This window comes from Uranotaenia lowii, chromosome 3 (assembly GCF_029784155.1).
Source record: "Uranotaenia lowii strain MFRU-FL chromosome 3, ASM2978415v1, whole genome shotgun sequence".
In the NCBI taxonomy this organism is placed as follows: Eukaryota; Metazoa; Arthropoda; class Insecta; order Diptera; family Culicidae; genus Uranotaenia; species Uranotaenia lowii.
Genome location: NC_073693.1, coordinates 177,139,408 through 177,163,743, shown reverse-complemented (window position 1 = coordinate 177,163,743; position 24,336 = coordinate 177,139,408). Strand labels below are relative to the sequence as shown.

The 24,336-nt window shown below is 39.7% G+C and overlaps 1 protein-coding gene across 1 annotated transcript in view; it reads left to right on the top strand.

Moving 5' to 3' along the window:
• LOC129757491 (uncharacterized) overlaps positions 1-24,336 on the top strand; it is a 302,538-nt gene that overhangs the window by 167,194 nt on the left and 111,008 nt on the right. The gene's annotated exons all lie outside the window — the stretch shown is intronic.

Sequence of the window (24,336 nt, the reverse complement as noted above, 5' to 3'; positions counted from 1 at the left end):
CTCGTGGTTACCACGTGGCCGGTCACCTCCCAGGCTATCACACCATCACCCGGTTCAAAAGGTAGGAGCTGTCCTCGTCAACGTCAACTACCATGCAAAACTCTCCCAAAACCTGTCCTAAAACATGTTACCCCAATAAATAATTAAAATGTAAAATCCGTTTCCTCAAGCCTATCTGAAAGCCCCTTTTGTTTGAGTGCTCTGCCCCTGTTCTCGTGTGTGTTAACTTCGGTCGTAAGTCTGCCTCTGTAAGGGAACCAGTGCCGATCCTGAGCTTAATAGTCGACCGAGCTAGCCGGCTGTTATATTTGGCGATCCAACTGAATTTTAAAAAAATATTCACAATCGTGAATATTTTTTTTCTCTTGCTTAGGGAGACTCACGAACTCCTCGTTATTCGTGATTGATTGTCTGCGTTGAGCTTGTGGAATTAGATTGTTTGCTACGTCCGTTATTTTTTTTCATAACTATCCTTTTTCAGCCACAGAATCACTCAGTTTAGAATAACTTAGTTGCATTTGGAATATTCTCAGTTTTGGTTAATTGTAAAAGTAAATTTCCTAAGACAATCAGCTACAGTGAATCATTAAGTCTTTCTCAGTATTTTGGAAAAAAAAATTAAAAAGATGGCAAATAATCATCCAACTGTCGCAATGGCAATTACGGAGGATAATGTCGACTGGAAATTCTTCGAAATTCGAGTCGATCATTTGACCGAAGAGGAGTTGAATTTTGAGCTAGAGGTCAGGAAAATCATTTTTGACAAACCTGAGCCTCTTGTTAGGAGGCGGAGAGCGCTCCGAGAACTAATTAAACGAGAGAAAAGCGAATATCCAGAGACAGCTAAAGTTATAAGCGGAAGTACAGGTCAGCACATCATCGAAGTTACGGAGAAGCTACGTGATATTGAAAAGCTAATTAATTCAGGAGTGCAAAAATTGAATCCATCTTTTCGATCGACTTTGTTGCACATTGCGTGTCGCGTCAAGTTGCTTAAAACTCGCGCGGACGTGGAGACAACAAATGAATTGAACAGCTTACTAAGTAAAAGTTTAGAGTTTTTAAATAGATTTTTCGTTGATTCCAACATCGTTGGAGAGAATCCGTTGGATTCTCAAGATCTGACAGAAATCTTTAGGGATCCTGATCATCCTGATCCGATAAACATTAGCACACGCGGAGAGAATCTTAAAATTATCCCCCGAACGGACTCACAAAATAACCCAGTAATGTCACCATTGGTCAGCGATGATCAGGACGTGGTTAGTGCTATGAAAAGATTAGGACTCATTAATCATAATCATTCAGAACCGTCAGACATGAGAGAAGCGTTACTGACTCTCGAACATGAGCTCTATCAGTTACGGAGGTTTCATGCGAAACATCAAGAAAAACTTATTTCGAACCCCAATGAAAACGAGTCTCAAAACATTAGTACATGTACCGGTACAATACCGAAAGCTACACAGTACTCTGGAAATTATTCCACTGCTGGAATCTCAACTTCTGATACTCATAGATCATATGACTTTTCTTCTGGTGGTCAACCGTTTCCATTAATAGGGTCTAATAATCCTATCTACACCACAGGTACGACGCCTAGCACAGGTATACGATCCGAAGCTCCGATTTCGACCGGACATGGGGCATTCACCTCCGTTGGTGCCCCAGTGGGACATCCTTCTCCCAGAGATAATAGGTGTAGTAATTTAAATAGAGATTTTCCTCCTACGAGCTCGTTTTCCGCCGGATACTTAACCAATTTTTACCCACCCCATTTGCCGTACCCCAGTGAGTTTAGACCAGCGTCATCCGGAGCACCAATGCCCGGGATGCTTAACTGGTCGTCCCAATTTCCACACCAGGGGCAACCAGCTAGCTCTGCCTACAGTTACATCCCAAGACCTTTAACTGAACACACCCTATCAAAACCGTCCACCTACTGGAACAATCCAATACCATCCTCAGCAGCGTATCCAGGGGCTGGAGGGCATCCTCAGTGGCCAATTCCCAGTGTGTTCCCTAACAGGAACACATTATACCCACAGGCTCCGCCTATGTCAAGTTTCACTGGATGTCAGCAGTCACTATACACCCCCGCATCAATTGCTTTTCCCCCGGTGACGTCAACGATTCCGAGCGCCCACCAGAAACTGATGGCATATGCGTATGCTTCAATGCCTTCAAATGCAAATCAAAATCTGACGTCAGAAATCCAGGGTACGAATCCGCACTCGGTGCCAGAAACGCCTGTTTCTTTTCCATATCCCGTTTCGAAGCAGTCGTCGACCAATTTTAATCCCACACAAGCGCCGCCAAGGATTCCGGAGTTGATTCCTTCGCTTGGGACCACTAGACTACCTAACACGAACCCTATCCCGGGACAACAAATCCCCGATCAGGTTAGTCATCGAAACACGTACAAATCCCTAGCTGTTTCAAAGTGGAAACTAGAGAAATATGCGGGGAATGACCAGGGTCTCAAGCTAAATGAGTTCTTGGAGCTCGTTGCCCAACTCGCTCTAGCTGAGCATACCTCCACAGAATCACTCTTCGATTCGGCTTTCCACTTGTTCACTGGACCAGCGCTGCATTGGTACATGTCCATGAGATCAGCTGGCCAGTTGAACGATTGGAATCACCTTATACGTGAGCTGAAAAAAACTTTCGTGCACCCGGAGTTAGACTCTCTGGTTCGTAACAGGATTTATTCACGGCGACAACAACGGAACGAAACATTCCAGGACTACTACCATGAGATGGAAAGCATGTTCCGTTCCATGAATTGTCCCCTGAGCGACCAAGAGAAATTAGATGTTCTGAGACGTAATATGAGAATCGATTACAAAAAATCGTTACTCTGGCAACCAATTTACAGCCTTATGGATCTTCTTGAAGCGGGTAGAACCATTGATGCGTCGAACTTTTCGTTATATGCTAAAGTATTTGGGTCAGAGAAATCAGCAAATATGGTCACCATCGATCGACCGGAAAGAACCAAATTTAGGTTTGAAAATCGAGCATCAGGTAACCGCCCACAAAACCCATCAGGGAGGAAAGACTTCAGTCGTGAAAAGTCAAAAGAAGAAGCTTTCAGGGACAAGAAAAAAAACGAGCCGACTAGTAAGCCTGGAAAATCAGAAAAACCCAAATATAAACCGGAAGACGACGAGAGAGAGGCCAGTGGGTCAAAACCAAGCAGGACCCTGGAATCACTGATTCTTTCCCATCGTCCCCCACGTTCCTATGAATGCCTGTATTGCAGGCAGACGTCTCATGCAATTGAGGAATGTCGAAATTTCAAGGGTCTTCTATGCATGGTATGTGGTTTCAAAGGTTTTGAAACACAATATTGCCCTTACTGCAAAAAAACGGGTTACAGACGGTCGAAAATCGCCGATCGTCCAGCCCCAGCGTATAAATTCGTTTCCTCTTGACACCACTCCTTCCGAGTTTTGGGAAACGGTTCGAGAAAATGCGTACTCTCCGGATTTATCCCAAGTTCACTACATTTCCTTTCCTATATTAGGCGACAATCGACCCTACGCGGACATTAAGGTATACGGAGTCAATTGTAAAGGCCTTCTAGACTCTGGAAGTCAGCTCACCCTTGTGAGTAAAAAACTATTTAAGAACTTTCATAACCTTAAAATCAATCCTCTTTCTCAAAAGATAATTGTTCGATCCGCGAACGGTACCGAATTGAATATTTTTGGAAAATTAGATGTACCCTACGAATTCAACGGCTATATTAAAATAGTGCCAACCCTCGTTGTCCAGAATCTTTCTGTGGATTGCATCCTTGGAATGGATTTCTGGGAATGCTTCGAAGTCCAGCCAACCATAAAAAACTGCCTTCTAGTGGAAAGTGAAACCCACCACGTTCCATCTGAAGAAACAAACAATCTGAAATTAACCCAAATACAGATTAATTCTCTAGAAAAAACTAAACTGAAGTTTTTAGTTGCCCAGCCTGATAGTCTCACCGAAACCCCGTTCGCCGAGCATCGAATCGAGATCGCTGACGAGTGGAAAGGGAAAGCACCTATCCGCCAATATCCGTATGCACTTTCGCCTAAAGTGCAAGAGAAAGTGGGAGCAGAGCTGAAGCGTATGCTGAAGGTGGGCATTATCGAACGCGCTCAATCTGACTGGTCTTCGAACGTGGTCCCAGTTATTAAGCCATCAGGCAAGGTACGCCTCTGCCTTGATGCGCGTAAGATCAACGAGCGAACGGTACGGGATGCCTATCCCCTTCCACATCCTGCTCGGATCCTAGGACAGCTCCCACGAGCCCGGTACCTGAGCACGATTGACTTAACCGAGGCGTTTCTTCAGATTCCTCTGGAGAAATCTTCGAGACGTTTTACGGCCTTCAGCGTACAAGGCCGTGGGATGTTTCAGTTTACCCGATGTTGCTATGGGCTGGTTAACAGTCCAGCAACTTTAGTTCGCTTGATGGATAAGATTCTGGGCCACGGAGAACTCGAGCCGAACGTCTTCGTATACCTTGATGATATCATCATCGTATCGGAGACGTTCGACGAGCATATCCGGCTTCTCGAGGAGGTGGCAAGAAGGTTGAAAGAAGGAAATCTCTCAATCAATATTGATAAATCGCAGTTTTGTGTGGAAGAGTTGCCATTCCTAGGGTACCTACTATCCACGAACGGGCTCCGCCCTAATCCCGAGAAGATTAAGGCCATTGTGGAATATGAACGGCCATGTACCATAACTAAGCTACGTAGGTTCCTAGGAATGGCCAACTACTATCGGCGATTCATAGAGAATTTTAGTGGCGTAACCTCTGCACTGTCAGATTTGTTAAAAACTAAATCAAAGGTTCTGGTCTGGACACAGGCCGCTGAGGAAGCCTTCAATGAAATAAAAGAAAAACTTATCTCAGCACCTATCTTGTCTGCACCTGATTTTGAGAAGGAATTCACTATACAAACGGATGCCAGTGACGTGGCGGTCGCCGGCATTCTCACTCAGGAACAAGACGGACATGAACGCATCATTGCATACCATTCTCATAAACTCACAACACCGCAGCGTAACTATCACGCATGTGAGAAGGAAGCCCTTGCCGCACTATTATGTATCGACGCGTTCCGAGGATTTGTAGAAGGGAGTCATTTCACTCTCATCACAGACTCGAGCGCTTTAACTCACATCATGACCGCAAAATGGAAAACGGCTTCTAGATGTTCCAGGTGGTGCCTAGCTTTGCAGCACCACAACATGACGATCATACATCGTAAGGGTCGGGACAACATTGTCCCAGACGCCTTGTCTCGCAGTGTTGCTATGGTGTCATCTGCCGGGGATGCTGATTGGTACAACGACATGCTAGAGAAAGTCTTTAATCAGCCTGACGAGTTTGTCGATTTCCAGGTTCGGGACGGCGTTCTACTAAAGTACGTGGCCCAGCCAGATAAACTGCAAGACAAAATTTATTCGTGGAAGGAAATTCCCGCTCCGGAAGCACGACTTAAAATCGTACAGCAACATCATGACGAGTTCATGCATCCAGGATTTGATCGTACTTTGTCTCGAATCCAACAACGTTACTTTTGGCCCGGGATGACTAAACAAGTACGAGATTACGTGAGTACCTGTGGTACCTGCAAAGAAACAAAATTTCCTACCACCGCCATGGCTCCTCCTATGGGAGAACAGCGTATAACCACCCACCCTTGGCAAATAATAGCGTTGGATTTCGTGGGACCTTTGCCTCGAAGCAAAAAACAGAACCAATATATCCTCTCAATTGTTGATCTGTTCAGCAAGTGGGTAATGCTACTCCCATTTAGAAAAATAGATAGCTCAGTATTTTGTGTCGCCTTGCGAGATCAATGGTTTCTAAGAAATTCGATACCGGAAGTAGTAATTACCGATAATGGTTCCTGCTTTCTTTCTAAAGAGTTCAAGTCCCTCTTGAGTAGGTTCGACATACGACACTGGCTGAATTCTAGATACCATTCTCAGGCGAACCCTGTCGAAAGAGTTAATAGAACAGTCAATGCCGCTATTCGAACCTACGCAAGAGGTGACCAGAGACTCTGGGATACTAAGCTTACTGAAATTGAAACGGCGCTCAACACCTCAATCCACTCCGCTACAAAAATGACACCCTATTTCATTACACACGGGTATGAAATGTTCCTTAAAGGGACAGATCATGAGCGTTATTTAGAAGCAATTGAATCAAACAGACAATTACCTTCACAGGAGAATTTGTGTCGACAAATTCAAGAAATAGTCAAAAAGAATCTAGAAATCGCTCATCAGAAAAGTAGCAAAACTTACAATCTTCGTCACAACCGAAAATCGAAAGGCTTCAGTCCTGGCGACTTAGTGTATCGTCGAAACATGAAACAATCAAACGCGCTTGAGCACTATAATGCGAAATACGGACCCCAATACTTACCTGCTAGAATTTTGCGAAAACAGGGAACTTCCTCGTATGAAATTGTAGATCTGGATGGTAAATCTCTTGGCGTTTGGCCAACCGACCACCTAAAAGCTGCTTAGATTTGAAATTCTGGAATCTCTTTCAACAAACAGAAAATGTCTATCCACTTCTATGATCGGTTTATTTTGGACGGACAACATCTTGAGGAATGTTTGAATAAAAGCATTAGGGGTACAACATTTTTCAGAACCCGTTAGATTCCTTCCTCTGGTTAAACTGTACTCTGTAGTCCACATAGACCGCTGCCAGCTCATAAGTTGGATTTCGGCGACGTAGTCATTGTATAACTTATCGATCTCATCTAGACATTACAGAGGAAGATGATCGTTCTAGCCGTTCGATGATGATAGCGAATCATTTCATTACGTAGATTGATGTTTATTTTCCGCCTTCTGCCGATTCTTAAACGAAAGCAAAAAGGGATAACACTTACTACGTAAACAATGTTTTGCACCTACCTATAGTCACAACAAAACAAATTTCGGATCTGTTTCGATCCCGCTTTGAGTTTCATCTTCTCGTTCCTCCTCTTTAGGTAAATAAATAAGAAAGAACTCCTACTGGAGCGAAAATTTCGCAACATCGCGTCACGAATGCTTGTTGTTTCGCGTGTTTTGTTTTGGATTCCCACGACTCTATTTGTGCGCTCAGTTTTCAAAATATACACGCTCAAAGCACTCCGGGTAAAATACAGTAAAATTTACTCGTGATGAGGGATAGGAAATAATGTATTGCTATATGAGATTCAGAGCAAATTATGAATCCCCTTGAAAATAGCAATTCAGAAAAAAAGAGAAAGACTTCATTTATAATGTTTTTCGTAAAAGAAAGAATTTGTTATAAAAATAAGATTCTAGCTGGTTAAATAGGAAATACTGTAGTTAATATTAAAAAAAAAAAAAGAATGATGGGTACCCAAATCATTCGTCATATCTAGTACATAAACACATTAACACTTACAATTTAGTATATTCCCGAGTATTATTATGTAACTTTATTTTACTTTAGATTAATGTTAACAGGATTACTTTATTCAGGGAATTTTCACTTAATTCCTTATCTCCAATTATTAAAATAAAAAAAGTTAGCATAATTAATTTCACTTTAATTTATTCAATATATTAGCTCTAACTGTGTGGCCACATTAAATATTATTACGGATCCGGACTAAGCAACTTTCTTTTCTATTAGCTCAGCTTGGACAAAAAAAAAATAATAATAAGCCTTATTATTTTTTTTCTCCTGACGAGGAGGTAATTGTTACCAAACATGTAACAAGGGTTTTTTTGTTGTTGTCGTGATAGGCAATTTAGTATTTAGCATTCCTTTCTCAGTGTATAAAATCCCCAGAATCCATCTCCAATATCCCTGTCCTTCCTTGTGCTGCATGGGTCAGTTTGATAAGGCGGAGTAGCTCAAAATATCAAACGAGCTGGCAACACTGGAGAAGACGAGAAAAGGAGGGAGATCAGTTCTGACCACGGACCAAGACAGTCGCAAAAATTTATCGGTTCCTCGGTTCTAAGGAAAGGTTCCCCAGAGTCACGTGGGTTCCTTTCGTTGTCCGCATCCAAGTCATCCGCGGCACTCCAAGCTACACCAGGACCAGAAAAGCAGCACAGCCACTTCCGAGGGCTGAACCCCGGACAAGCAGCGGTAGGAGGCACCGGATCTGGAACATCCGGCTTTGATTATCCGTCATCAGGGAAGGTGCAACCTAGAGGTTCGATAGATCCGGTCGTAATCCCGCCACCGAGCCCCGCTCAAGTTCCGGAACCCAGCCTAGATTCCACGGCTGCTGCCCAAGACGACCCAAGCTACATCAGACCCGGCCCACGTCGCCCAGGCCCAACCCAAGCTACACCAGGGCAGGTCCCATCAACCTCGTGGTTACCACGTGGCCGGTCACCTCCCAGGCTATCACACCATCACCCGGTTCAAAAGGTAGGAGCTGTCCTCGTCAACGTCAACTACCATGCAAAACTCTCCCAAAACCTGTCCTAAAACATGTTACCCCAATAAATAATTAAAATGTAAAATCCGTTTCCTCAAGCCTATCTGAAAGCCCCTTTTGTTTGAGTGCTCTGCCCCTGTTCTCGTGTGTGTTAACTTCGGTCGTAAGTCTGCCTCTGTAAGGGAACCAGTGCCGATCCTGAGCTTAATAGTCGACCGAGCTAGCCGGCTGTTATAAAACCAAACGAGTCACGCCTAGAACCTATCCGAATGTTCTTCACCGGGTGAAACTAAATTGCTCCCCCACGGTGGGAAAGGTAGCATAAGTGATCTGCAGTATAGTGGTGCTGATTGAACATTGAAAGTTAGTTTTACAGTCCGCTAGCTAGTGTCGAGCGAGGTTGTTATTAACAAGATTTGTTTTGGATTCATGAAATAAAATCAATACCAATACCAACACAAGCATATACTAGTAAAGAATGCCCAAAATGTTTTCCAGAAACAAGTTGATGACGGTTTTAACGAGTTTTCTTGATCATAAAGGATAAAAAATAACATTTATAATATTAACAAATGCTTGTTTATAAATTTTACCTTGCTTTTAAACATTTATAATCGAAAAAAGAACTATTATGGTGCATACATTTAGGGGAAAAAATAAAATAATTGCTAAATAGTTTGAGCTACAAATACAAACGAAATTTTACCTTCACACATTCTTCTAGGCCCTCCCACTATTTCCATTTTCATTCAAAGTTAACCATGTGATAGGGTTCCTATCCATTTGTCCAATACGGGCTTACTCTTGAAAAAGTCCTTTTTTTAAATCAAAAATTTATCACCAAATGACTATAAATATAGTACTTTAACTATACATATACAAAGTGAAAAAATAACTCTTTCACATTCAACAACCCGTTTGCTTGTAAATGCTTTTTCGTTTTATCATGAGAGCTGTTTGTTTGCAAGCCTTGGAAAAAACAGATATTTTGGGATTTTTAAATTACATTTTTACTAATAGAAATAAATTTTAAATACAAACCAAATTACGTGATTTTTAAAATTTTGAAGTAAATTTTTTTCAAGATTTTCAAGTCTTTTGGCATCAAAATTAAAATATCGATTTCTACTGATTTCCTTTGGTCCTCCCCTAGGAGATTTTGAGGGAAACAAACCATAAATTTGAGCGCTGTGAGGCACCCCAAAATAAGTCCAAATGAATTGAAATTTTGCGAGGTCAGTTTTTTGGGCCTATCCACAAAATGTTTATGAGCAGTTTTCGAAATTCGACTTGACCCATTTGGCTGCCATCCTTACGCAAATAGTATCACGTGATTTAAAAGCTTAGTACTGTGTACAGCATGCTTTTAAATCTAACAATGCGTAAAGTGTTAAATTGCTCGAACCTGTTTGAAATGGAGACAATTTAAGTATTTCAAAATTTACTTTTTAACCATTTATAAGATGCTTTGTTAAATATTTCAGGGTACATTTGAAGAGCATTGTTATAGTTATTCAGCGGAAAATTCCCTTTAGAGAATTTGAAAATCGGAAAAACGATAATATGGCTCGGCTAAGGCTTAAGAGTTAGGAGAGAAATATATTTCTTATTTTGAACAAAATGTAATTTTTTTTCATACAAACCTGAATATATAAATTTACTCTTGTAATCGTTACTTTAAAATTCTACAACGAATTTGTTGAGACCTACGGGTTTTAGTTATTCGAAAATGACTTCATATGAACTCAGTGCAACGTAGATGCCTACTAATTTTATTAAAACTTTCTCAAAAATTACCCAAGTTTTTATCAATTTTATCCTGAATTTGTCATTAATTCAACAAGATGAATAGATAACACAAAGATTAAAACCAAAATGCAAAACTTCATTTATGATTATAAGGTAAAAACTACAGAAATGACGAAAATTAAAAATAAGACCAACTTAAGGTATTTCGTAACGTTTATAAGTCTTTTTTATTTTTAAAATTTTGCTCATTTTGTTATTCGAAAGATTTTTGTTTTTATCTTTGAGATCAATTTTCCATTTTGATTGAAACTCGGTGTTATTTGTCGTTGTGTTGTGTTTTATATATAGATATTTTCGGACCCTTATGGAAAAAAGATTTTTTTTGATTTTCAGCGAGTTGTGAAATTCTTAAACATTCCATATGATTCCCCCAGAGATCTGAAAAAAATAGCAGTGCAGTGTTGTATGCAATTTCTAAGTCATATGGCATCAAATAGTCATCAAAATGTACGTACAAGTTTTTTTTATTTGATAATGAAATTTTCCCCATTCATCTATTGGCATAATAATGTAGATATATGTAATTAAGTAGATTTACATTACATAAATTTCATGAAACCATTGAAATTTGAACCTCGGCACCAAGCGCTTGCACGCTTTGCTTTCAAAGCGCTGCGTAAAGAATTCCATTATAGAAGGTCTTTTTTTTGCTACACACATGATTGGAAGGACGGTTTCCTAAAACACACTTCATTTCCCTAAGAGCGAGCTCTAAGAGCTACACTGACGGAGCACACATCACTCATGTAAGTGAGTGTCGAAGATTTATTTTCCGGGAAGCTGAGCAGAGTGTGTGCGGTCTAGCGCTCACAAGAGTGTGGGTTCCACTCCTCTTTGTGAAGCTATGCTCTTGCACTTATGAGTGACACCTCAGGAGTCGTCCGAAGCCTGATCACAAGACTCATTTAAAAGTGAAATCGATTAGTTAAGATCGTTAATTGTGCAGTTTTTCAAACAAGGCTACTCTTTTTAGGCTTTTAAAAACATCGAAATCCAATGTTTTTGTCACGTCAATTTTAGGTTTTTTTTCACAGGTATAGAGTTATGCCAAATAATGATATTTTTCCCAAAAACCAGCAAATCAAACTTTATTCTGCTAGGGACCTTATCAGATGCGAAGATGGTACAGAATTCAACTGCCTTAACTTGTGAAACATTGCTTATTTCACAAATTTTGCCGTCTATCGAAATATATCTATTGCATTGGCTCGGAAGCAGCTACACAGTTTACGAGCTCTGGAACAAGCAAAATTTTCTCTTTGAAGTTTAGTTTACATGGTTGAGGTGCTGGGCAACACTTCTAGCCTTGCAAGAACAAAATATATGGAAATTTTAGTGATTAACACTGAGGTTTGTGCTTATTCATACTTTTAAATGGTAGCCTATAAGCGTTGAATTCTCTGATGATCTTTAACCGTAGTTTCCGATAATGTGCTTCGCTCTAACACTTGGTTTGAACTTTGTAGACATTTTTGACTCTTGTGGACATTTTTGACTGTCTTTTCATGCATTTTCTCCACGCAAGCATAATAAATTTTGGTATACATACACAACAGTTATAGTCAGCTGTCGATTTCATAACGATGGATTTTGAAGAAATCTGTGCACAATTAGTTTTTTCTTTATCTCTTGCATCTCAAATATCTCGGAAATGTATTATTTTTTAGTTTTGAAAAAAAGGGAAGGTAGTACATTTACAGGATTTTACAAGCAATACAACGCTGTAAAAATTTTGCATGACTGATTACTAGGGACTGAGCTATAACCAAATGAAAGTGTTCTTTGTCTAACAGAACTAAACTTTAGAGCAAAATCGTACTGCAAGCTTCATTCCTGTCTCATTCAAGTGTTATAGACCGTACATTACATTACCCATTTTCACCCCATCAACCATGCTTTCCAATTCCAACCGCTTCAAAGTTTTTCCTCTCGTTTCCCGAGAATACCTGTACTCCATTCATCATAAATAGAATTTCGATTTCAAAATTTATTTTATTACCCATACCATTTCAAAATAACAAGATTTTTAACTTCTGAAATTTAAGAAATTTCTTCAGCTTCTTACTGACATGTCTTATCGTTACTTTTGCTGCTTCAGCGAATCTATAGAGTGGAATAACTATTCATTACACTGATGACATTGACGATGATGATAACAAATTCCTACAGCAGCCACGAGACTAGGGGAGGAGCGGGCTATATGCGCCTATTAAGCAGAACACTGATTTAATGAAATATCACATCGAATATGTGTACAAAAACTTGTAACATTGTTACAAAATGATAGAATGTTTTAAGGTTTGTTGTAAATTTTTTTGCGGCAAACATTAGAGCTTTCTCTACGTTTGATTGGCAAACTTTCTCCTTGGAACATTCAAGTCGAGACATAGTTGCTCAATTTATAAGCAGAAAGTTCAGTTCCGTCGTAGTTAGTATTTGCGCCCCTAGTGGTGGGAGTTAGAACCACAATTTAATAACTGATCGCCGTCCAATCATCCAGTTCACCGGGTTAACGGAAATTATGGCCAACTCCGATGATGATGGATCGGATAATACTTTTAATGTATTTATACATTTCATGTATTAGTGGGCTACGGTTAAAATTAGACTTTCCGGGGGTCAAGAACCTTCATTTGCCAATAATTTGTCTTTCTCGATTTGTTCGGCAGGCAGTTGACACGTTAGTCAAGTGTAAGATTAGCCAAAAGTAATTTGTGCGACTCCAAACTGTGATAAGTGATCAATACTGAAATTCACAAAGTGAGCTACGGGTTTTTAGAAAACTATTTTGATTGCGGTGCTAATTAAAATCAATATATAGTTACAGAAACCAATCGAGAAAAAATACGGTTGAGTGACAAAAGCCACGACATCAACGTCACTCTATTTATTCGGTTCGGGCGATCTGCGTCCAAACTCCACGTGAGTAGCCAAAAGTCCCGCTTAAATTCAGATTCTGTAAAAATTACTTCTTTAGTGGCAGGAACCGAAACCGGTTGTCCTCGTCGACGACCTGGCGAGATTTGTTGCGGTTAGGAAATCGTGAGTCATAAGAAAATTAATACTTTGTGAAAAAACTAATGTACAAAAAAATCTAGGGTCAGGTGCTGGAATCGAACCCAGATCATCCAGCAGGGTGAAGATTCATCGGTTTTCATCCAATAAGGTAATTTGTCGAAAAAGTAGCTTAATCTATTTGAATTCTGATCTCCATGTCGGTTTGGTAATTGGCTATACTTGAAGGAATATCCTTCAAGCGAAGGTGCTACTGGTGGGTGCAGGAAGTGACGGTCAGCCAGATTGCCACTCTCCAGGGATTGGTCCCGTTACCCTAGGGTCAGTGATCAACCTCCCGCGCATTCACGGGCCCAGGTGGACACGTCTGTCCACTTACGGTCATCAGGTCGTCAATTGCCTCGTGATCTTCAGGAGCCCGAATCCCGTGGTGCAAACTGTTGGCGAAGCACAGTCAACCAGACCTCGCAGTTAGCCGAGACACACCGTCACCCTCGGAGAGAACTGACAGCATCCAGCGTAGCAGTCACCAGGAGATATCTTGCTGCTCAATTAAGGTCAGATCTTTCTGTATTGTGTCTGTAAATAGCTGCGGTCGATAGAGAAGCACCACATCTGAAGTATTTTTGTACACTTGGCTAAATCTAAAAATATTCGCCGGTGCGCCGGTAATACAGTTCGAATTCGATAGGTGGGATCCCAAAAGAAAATGTTAAGGCCTAGGAAGCAGGAAAATAAATTTTGTAACTTCTAATTTTCAGCTGTTTGTCGATCGAAGAGAGAAAGGAAAATTATTGCTAGTTTTGCGACGCGTTTTTGGTTGGTCCCGTTGGAATATTTTTTCCGTTAATTCGGGAGTAATTGGGTCTTGGATAGCGATTGGTTCGGGTTGATTATTTTTGAAGGACTCGCCTTGAGGAGTCTAGCCGGGCACGAACGGAAATTGCTGCTTCACATACGAGTACGATTGTCTCGGCTCGTTTGGCGCTAAGTGAAGGCAGTTGATCAATCGGACGATCAGCAAAATTCGAGAACCGTTACATTGGCGCCCAACAGAGTGGAATTTGAATAATTTTTGTACATATAATTAGTTTTTGGTGGAATTTTGAATTTTTGTTTTATGCTCCGAATTTTGACTTCTTTTTCTTTCTTCTCAATTACTTATAGTTTTTATTAGTTTAATTGGTTTTTTTTTAAAATTTTATACTAGGTAGGTTTATTTGCATAAGTTTTTATTTTGATTTTAATTATTTTTGATTATTTTTTTTTAAAGTTTTTTTTCTTTTAATTTAGGATTATTTTTTTTTATTTAATTGAATTTGGTGTGTTTATTTTTCAGAGGCTATTTTATTTGGTTGGCAATTGGGAAAAAAATTGGTTGGAATTAGAATTGGAAATAGAATTACCAAGTTGAATTTTTACTGTTCAAAATGGCTTATGCTACAAATCAAGTTGGTCTAGGATCTTATTTAAATCCCATAGACTTACTCCCAGATGAACTGGACTATGAATTGGAATTAAGAAATTTTAATTGTTCTGGCTATCCTATTGAAGAAAAACGTGAAATGTTTAGAGGTATTCAGATGCAAGAAATACAATCCCCCAAAATGCTTTTTTCGACAAAAACGATTCTAGAAGAGTTAACCACGATCCAAATGAAGTTAATCACTATTAGGCAAGATTTGGAGTTGCAAGGTCCAAAACAGTCCTTGTTAACTCGGCTGAGACACGTGAGATCAAGAGTTCTCCGGTCGAACGCGGTAGATACATTGCAAACGAAAGAGAAAGAAAGTTTGTTAGAAGAAATCGAATTTATTTTTGGATTTTTCGCGGACCCAGCTGATCGATCGAAGGCACCGGCTTCGACACCGATAGGGCTTAGAAACATGCGATCTATGAGAGTGCCGGAATACGAATTTCCACCTCCTCCACATGTGGCTAGGTCGTCTGAGATAAACGCGATGTCGGAAAATACGACGGTTAGGAATTTAGTACCGAATCAACAACAATCCGAGTTAAATACTCAACGGGAAAAAGAACGACAGGTAACAGAACCGATTGCAACATCCGCAACAAGTTCGAATCCAAATCAGAACGTTTCGACTCCAATCAATCGAACCGGAAATGAAAACCTACGTTTTAGTCCGGAAACGCCAACTATAAATTCTAACGATAGATTCAGAGCAGAAGTTAGTAGGATCGTTGAAGATGTGCTTTCAACTCAAATGGAAGGAATGATGAGACGGTTGATGAACAATATGGCAATGTTTCAGGAAAGGTATGCAAAAAGTAACGAACCCGAAAATTTCCGTTCGAATAATTTTCCGCATAATACCGGGCCTCCTCCGCAAGGTGGATTTCACCCCGATATCAGTATGCAACAGCAAAATGTGTCACATACGAATTTTCAAAATAATGCTGACGTGACTGGGCCTCCGCCGCAAGGTAGATTTCACCCCAGTAGTGGCATGCAGAGTAACGTTAGATTTGAAAATGTTTCACAACTAGATAGGCAAAATTTAACCTCAGAACTGAACGAACAGGAACACGATCGAGTTCAGGGTAGTGATTTTCAAAGAAATGTCTTCAGAGAAACCGGGTCGTATCAAAGAAGATCTACCGATGGTCTAGGGTTTACAAGGCTAGCTGAAAGTGGTTTGGATTCTAGAAATAACTCCAGAATACCAATTAATAAATGGCCGATCAAGTTTAGCGGTGATCCCAGAGGAATATCTGTGGAAGAATTCGTCAAGAGAGTCGAAGTTCTCGCGCGTAATAATCAGGTTTCAGATGCTGAATTGTTGAGCAAAGCTAACTTTTTATTTAAACAAGATTCAGTCGCAGAAATTTGGTACTACACGTTCAATAACAAGTTTACTTCATGGTCAGTTTTAAAATATCATCTTCGATTGAGATTCGAAGTTCCAAACAAGGACAAAGTGCTAGATAGACAAATCCGCGATCGAAGGCAACTTCAAAACGAAACATTTATCGCATTTGTAGGAGAAATAGAACGGTTGAATCAACAGATGTCTAAAGGATTAGACGATCGAGAGATGCTAGGGATTTTAGTTGAAAATATGAAAGATTGGTATAGACCTCATTTAGCGTTTATCAACATGTCCCAATTGACCATAGAATCATTGTGCAGCTTATGCTATGAACTAGATCGCTCAGTTTATCGTTCATTTACCATGAGAAATAGGGGATATGGAATAAACAGTGTAGACGAGATTCAACATGAAGAAAATTATTTTGAAAATCAGCATATGAATGTTCAATCGCCAGATGAAGTAAATGCTATTTCGCGAGAAACGAATCAAAGATTAAGAGATCCAAATGAAGCTCCGGTAGAGGAGGGGCGTAACAGTATTTTTTGTTGGAACTGTCGCCAATTCGGTCATTTCTGGAGACAGTGTACAAAATCAAAAAGAATATTTTGCCACACGTGTGGAAGACCAGACGTAGTTGTTTCAACGTGTCCAGAACGTCATTACTCTCAAGCGAATAGGAATCAAAAAAACTACCAAGCCGAAGGGAATTGAGGAGTAACCCTTCAGACAAGATTGAAACTCCTGTATTCGAAAAATTTAATAGAATTATGAATATTAATACGAAAGAAAATAAGTGTCCTTATTTGGAAGTACAAATTTTTAACTCAACCGTAGAGGGTCTGCTAGATTCGGGAGCAGCTGTCAGTATTCTGAGCGACAGAAATATTTTAGAAAAGCATAACTTCAAAACAACAGCAACTAAAATGAAAATCAAAACGGCCGATGGTACGGCACATGATTGCCTACATTGTGTGTACATTCCTTTCACATTTCAAAATCAAACAAAAGTGATTCCTACTCTTTTTGTACCAAATATTGCCAAGAAATTGATCTTAGGTAACGATTTCTGGTCAGCCTTCAATATTTCACCCGCGATCGAAGAAAAAGGAAATCTAAAAAAGTTAGAAATTTGTCAGATCGACACAATTTCAATGAACATGGTTGAAAGTTACTTTAGCGAAGAATCGGTAGAAATTAACTTGATCTTAGAACCTGAATCCGGGAAAATTATAAAAACAGAGTTTGAAGACGACTTAAGTCTTGAACTACCATCGATAGAAGTGCCTAAGGATTACGACGTAAAACAGATCGAAACGGAACATAAACTCTCGGAAGAACAAAAATCGAAACTATTTAAAGTGGTCACCATGCTCAAAGGAGACGGTAAGCTAGGTAGGACTCACTTATGGCAACATAAAATTGAAATTTTAGAGGGTCAGACCCCAAAAAAGCCCCCTAGATATCGATGGTCACCCGCGATTCAAAAAGAAATGGAAAGAGAAATTCAGAGAATGGTAGAGCTCGACGTGATTGAGGAATCAACATCGGATTGGTGTAACCCGTTACTTCCGGTAAAGAAATCTTCAGGAGAGTGGAGATTGTGTCTAGATTGTAGACGAATAAATGAGGTCACGAAAAAGGAAGCATATCCGTTCCCAGACATGCAATTGATACTAGGTAGGATAGAAAAAGCGGCGTATTTTTCGATTATCGATTTGTCCAAAGCGTATTGGCAAATTCCGTTAGCTCTTGAAAGTCGGGACTACACTTCGTTTCGCGCCGGTAAACACCTGTATCGATTTAAGGTCACACCTTTCGGATTGTGTGGAGCACCTATTAGCCAGACGAAAGTGATGAATATCGCACTGGGCTACGATTTAGAACCGCAAGTATTCGTTTACTTAGATGACATTGTTGTCACATCACGATCTTTTGATGAGCACATCGAATTGCTCTCGAAAATCGCGGTTAGGCTCAAGTCGGCGAACTTATCAATAAGTATCGAGAAATCGCGTTTTTGCCAGAAAAAGGTATCGTACCTGGGATACGTATTGTCAGAAGAAGGCGTATCAATAGACAGCTCAAAGCTAGAACCGATTCTAAGCTACCCAGCTCCGACTACTCTAAAAGAGGTGAGACGGCTGATGGGAATGGTAGGATTCTATAAGCAGTTTATACCGAGTTATAGCACAATTTTAGCCCCAATAACTGATCTACTCAAAAAGTCTAAATCTAAACTTATCTGGACAAAAGAAACTGAAGAATCGTTTAATAAAATTAAAGCAGTACTCACCACACCTCCAGTTTTAGCAAACCCTGATTTTGACCTCCAGTTCGTCATAGAATCCGACGCGTCCGCGGTTGCAGCAGGGGCAGTGCTTGTCCAATATCAAGAAGGTATCCGTCGTCCGTTAGCTTTCTTTTCGAAGAAATTTTCAGCAACCCAAAAGAAATATTCCGCGACCGAACGAGAATGCTTGGCGGTGATTTTAGCGATCGAAAAGTTTCGACACTACGTTGAGGGAACCGAGTTCAAAGTAGTCACCGATGCCCAATCATTACGCTGGTTGCATCAGGTGAGCGTGGAGGGAAATTCAGCTAGGCTCGCGCGGTGGGCGTTGAAACTCCAACAACACAATATGATCCTAGAATACAGAAAAGGAAAATTAAACATTGTCGCAGATGCATTATCGAGGCTAGAAAAACCAGTAGACGTACTGACGATCGACCTGCAGTTAGAAGACTTGAAGAAGCATATTGAGGTCGATCAAATGAAGTATCGGGATTTTAAAGTCGTGGGTGAAAATGTTTACAAATACGTCAACGATGGTAAGCTTAGAGATTCGCGTTTTTCTTGGAAGCTCATTCCTCCAAAATCCGACCAGTTGAAGATTATCGAAGCAGAGCACGGCGTGGCTCATTTCGGCGCGAATAAAACGTTAAAGAAAATCCAGGAGCAATATTATTGGCCAAAAATGAGCGTGGACGTTAAACGTTATTGTAACGGGTGTGATACTTGTAAAAGCGCGAAATATCCAAACACTGCTAGAACTCCGCCTATAGGTCAGCAGAAACTTGCCTCAATGCCATGGCAGGTTATTTCGATGGATTTTGTAGGGCCTTTTCCGCGATCTCGAGATGGTAATACAGTTCTACTGGTAATTACCGATCACTTCTCCAAATTCGTAATCATTCAACCGATGCGAGATGCCAAAACAACAGCAATCGTAAAGTTTGTTGAAAGCATGATCTTTTTGCTTTTCGGAGTCCCGGAAATACTCATTTCGGACAACGGTCCACAGTTCAAATCCGCATTATTTGCCTCGTTACTAGAGAAGTATAAAGTTACTCATTGGAAAAATGCCGCGTATCATCCAGCTAATAATCCAACTGAGCGAGTAAACAGAGTTATAGTAGCAGCTATTCGCGCGTATCTGAAGGGTTCAAATCAAAAATGCTGGGATGAGAACATAAGCAAAATAGGAATGGCAATCAGAACAGCAGTACATGATTCAACAGATTTTACTCCGTACTTTATTAATTATGGAAGAAACTATATTAGTTCAGGCGAAGAATACGGAAGAATCCGCGAGAGAGGTGGAAATACTGAGGTTAAACCGGAAGAGCTAAACAATGATATGAAGAAAATATTTGAACAAGTAAGAAACAATTTAAAACAAGCATACGAACGATACGGAAAATATTACAACTTAAGATCTAAAGCGAAACTGCCACAGTTCAATGTTGGAGAAATCATTATGAAGAAGAATTACTTTTTGTCGAACAAAGCAAAGAATTTTAATGCTAAACTGGCGGAAACATATTCACCAGCCAAAATAATAGCAAAGAGGGGTTCAAATTGTTATGAATTGGAAGATTTGAATGGAAAGCATTTGGGAGTATTTAGATCAGCTGATTTACAGCGGAAATAAATTGTATACGGTGAATGGGAAAAGTCCTACCGTGGATGTGGGAAATTTTAGGAAATTTTTATGCGAGATATGATTCAAGGCCTCTCTGTTTAATGTTGAATCCGGAGAAATAGATTAAGAATCTATTGAGAAGGAACAGTAACAAAAGTGAAGGAAGTGCGAGTTTGCAAGAGGCAGTAAACGTTGACCAAATTGAACAGAAAGGATCATATATTAGCATGGGAAAGAGTACAAAAATTTCACCCTTAATGTTGAATTTGCGATAACAAAATTTGTAGTAATTTGCCAGAACATAATGAAAAAAAAATTGGTTTTAAAAATATTTAAAAGCTATGAAATACAACACAAGAACAAAAAAAAAACACCAGTTGGTATCAAAATCTGAATTTTTAATTTTATGAACTAGGTTCCAATCATCAAAGTATGATTGAAGGGTTGATTTAAAAGCATCAACAGTCTGTTTTAAAAATGAAACATTTTTAATAGCTATGTAATAATACACAAGAACAAACAAAAAAAAAACACCATTTGGGATCCAAATCTAAACTTTGAATTTTACTATGTTCCAATCATCAAAGGAGGATTGAAGGGTTGGTTTGAAAGCACCAACAAGTATTTTGAACACTCTAGAAGCACTTACAAAAAAAATCAAATGAATAGGTTTCCAATCATCAAGCTATGATTGAAGGGTTGATTTGAAAGCATCAACATTATTTTCTAAAATTTAACAGCTATGTACAAAACCAAAATCAAAAAACCATTTGGGAATGAAATCAGCATCAGTTACAAAGTAAAAATAATATATAGTCGGTAATCAAGCAATGATTGATTGGTTGGTTTGAAAGCACCAACATTTGTTTTAGATATTTTTAGTTTAAAATTAGCGTTTTAATTGATTGGTTGGTTTGAAAGCACCAACAGTTATTTTGGGATAATTTTAGATTACAATTAGCGTTCATTCGAATGGTTGGTTTGAAAGCACCAACAAGAATCGCGTATCTTAGTTAATTAATGAAATTAAGATTTAAACAAATACGAAATTGTCATTTATGAATAATAAAATGGTTGGTTTGAAAGCACCAACAGTTGAATGTAAGACCAGAACAAAATTGGATTGGTTTGAAAGCACCAATGAAAAATTAGAATTTAGAAAAATTGGTTTGAAAGCACCAATAGCGAATCTAAATTTGGAAAGAATTGTAGAAAAATGAAACAAATAGAAAAAATCCTTACCAACCATCGAACAGCTGATCGAAATCATTAGGTCAATGACCTGATTCTATATCAGGGAAAATTCCACATCAGGAATAATAAAAGTATCATCATAGACAGTCTGTGCGATCATCATCATCAGCTGTTCCATCTTCGACCGTGAACTTGAAATAGCCCAAGCAATCCTCGTGTACATACACAATAGCCCCAATAGCCTGAAACTCAAAAAAAAAAAATTAAACACACTTGTGCCCAACATTTTTTTACAAAAACAGGTATTTTTCATGACCTGTGAGTAATAATTCGGTTGTGTATTTGTCAGCAACTGCGTAAGTGGAAGACCGGCACTAATTTTTAGAATATTATATTAAATTAAACACTTAACTTTACGAATTTTTTTTATTAAGTTTCGACCGAACACTTCTCGAGACAAAACCACGACGAGACTGATGTTGTCGGTGTCGTTGATTCTGTTTCGAGAATTGGTTCGCGTCGCGGAGTAGTAGTGATAGTAGATGTAGTATTCGACCAGGCAGATTTCAAGGCAAACCGGCGATCAAATCCATAGAAATTGTGTCGTTTGTTTTGGCCCGGAAATTTGGCCTAGGTCGCGGTGAAGCAATAGATGTGAGAACGGTTTGATAGGTATAGGAGCGTACCAAGGGTTGTACCACTTTTTGATATAGAAGGATGAGAAATTGGAGGAGTAGTTTATGGAAATAGTAGCACTTTGTTCGGGTGGTGATCTGAGCGAGAAACTGTATTAGTTTCAGTTTGGATCGGTTCGCGGAGGTAGAACCTCACGGATTTTTTTTTTGTAGCCAAGTAGTAACTAGGCAAGGAAGCAAAGCTTCAGTATTTTTCGTTGCGTTCGCCGGATTGTGATCTGGATTAGCTTTTAAAGCAGAGGGTGGGTTGATGTTCTTGGAGTGCCAAGAAGTTTTGGTCGTTGAACCAAATTAAATAGTGTAAATGAAAAGTGGTACAAGAAATGAAAGATGGATGTGGTACGCTGGGTTAGTTGTTTATGGAAAACAGAGGAAGAAGAAAAAGTAAAAGAGAAGAAAGAAAAAGGAAAAAGATTAAAAGTCTAAAAATAGAAATGTCGATTTACAGATCGATATACAAATGTGTTTGTTGTTCCGTGAGCAATCGAAACGATTGGCCAAGTTGATCGAATCAAAAAGTATCGAAAAAGAAGTATTTTGGTCTTAATTCTAATGGAGCTGTGCTTAAATGTAAGTCGTTAAAAGTTTTTATTTTAAATTTTATGACATGTATATATTTAGAAAAAAAAAAATATATTCCTACGTCTTATTTTTTTTTGCGTTAGTAGGGGTGTAATGTAACATTGTTACAAAATGATAGAATGTTTTAAGGTTTGTTGTAAATTTTTTTGCGGCAAACATTAGAGCTTTCTCTACGTTTGATTGGCAAACTTTCTCCTTGGAACATTCAAGTCGAGACATAGTTGCTCAATTTATAAGCAGAAAGTTCAGTTCCGTCGTAGTTAGTATTTGCGCCCCTAGTGGTGGGAGTTAGAACCACAATTTAATAACTGATCGCCGTCCAATCATCCAGTTCACCGGGTTAACGGAAATTATGGCCAACTCCGATGATGATGGATCGGATAATACTTTTAATGTATTTATACATTTCATGTATTAGTGGGCTACGGTTAAAATTAGACTTTCCGGGGGTCAAGAACCTTCATTTGCCAATAATTTGTCTTTCTCGATTTGTTCGGCAGGCAGTTGACACGTTAGTCAAGTGTAAGATTAGCCAAAAGTAATTTGTGCGACTCCAAACTGTGATAAGTGATCAATACTGAAATTCACAAAGTGAGCTACGGGTTTTTAGAAAACTATTTTGATTGCGGTGCTAATTAAAATCAATATATAGTTACAGAAACCAATCGAGAAAAAATACGGTTGAGTGACAAAAGCCACGACATCAACGTCACTCTATTTATTCGGTTCGGGCGATCTGCGTCCAAACTCCACGTGAGTAGCCAAAAGTCCCGCTTAAATTCAGATTCTGTAAAAATTACTTCTTTAGTGGCAGGAACCGAAACCGGTTGTCCTCGTCGACGACCTGGCGAGATTTGTTGCGGTTAGGAAATCGTGAGTCATAAGAAAATTAATACTTTGTGAAAAAACTAATGTACAAAAAAATCTAGGGTCAGGTGCTGGAATCGAACCCAGATCATCCAGCAGGGTGAAGATTCATCGGTTTTCATCCAATAAGGTAATTTGTCGAAAAAGTAGCTTAATCTATTTGAATTCTGATCTCCATGTCGGTTTGGTAATTGGCTATACTTGAAGGAATATCCTTCAAGCGAAGGTGCTACTGGTGGGTGCAGGAAGTGACGGTCAGCCAGATTGCCACTCTCCAGGGATTGGTCCCGTTACCCTAGGGTCAGTGATCAACCTCCCGCGCATTCACGGGCCCAGGTGGACACGTCTGTCCACTTACGGTCATCAGGTCGTCAATTGCCTCGTGATCTTCAGGAGCCCGAATCCCGTGGTGCAAACTGTTGGCGAAGCACAGTCAACCAGACCTCGCAGTTAGCCGAGACACACCGTCACCCTCGGAGAGAACTGACAGCATCCAGCGTAGCAGTCACCAGGAGATATCTTGCTGCTCAATTAAGGTCAGATCTTTCTGTATTGTGTCTGTAAATAGCTGCGGTCGATAGAGAAGCACCACATCTGAAGTATTTTTGTACACTTGGCTAAATCTAAAAATATTCGCCGGTGCGCCGGTAATACAGTTCGAATTCGATAGGTGGGATCCCAAAAGAAAATGTTAAGGCCTAGGAAGCAGGAAAATAAATTTTGTAACTTCTAATTTTCAGCTGTTTGTCGATCGAAGAGAGAAAGGAAAATTATTGCTAGTTTTGCGACGCGTTTTTGGTTGGTCCCGTTGGAATATTTTTTCCGTTAATTCGGGAGTAATTGGGTCTTGGATAGCGATTGGTTCGGGTTGATTATTTTTGAAGGACTCGCCTTGAGGAGTCTAGCCGGGCACGAACGGAAATTGCTGCTTCACATACGAGTACGATTGTCTCGGCTCGTTTGGCGCTAAGTGAAGGCAGTTGAT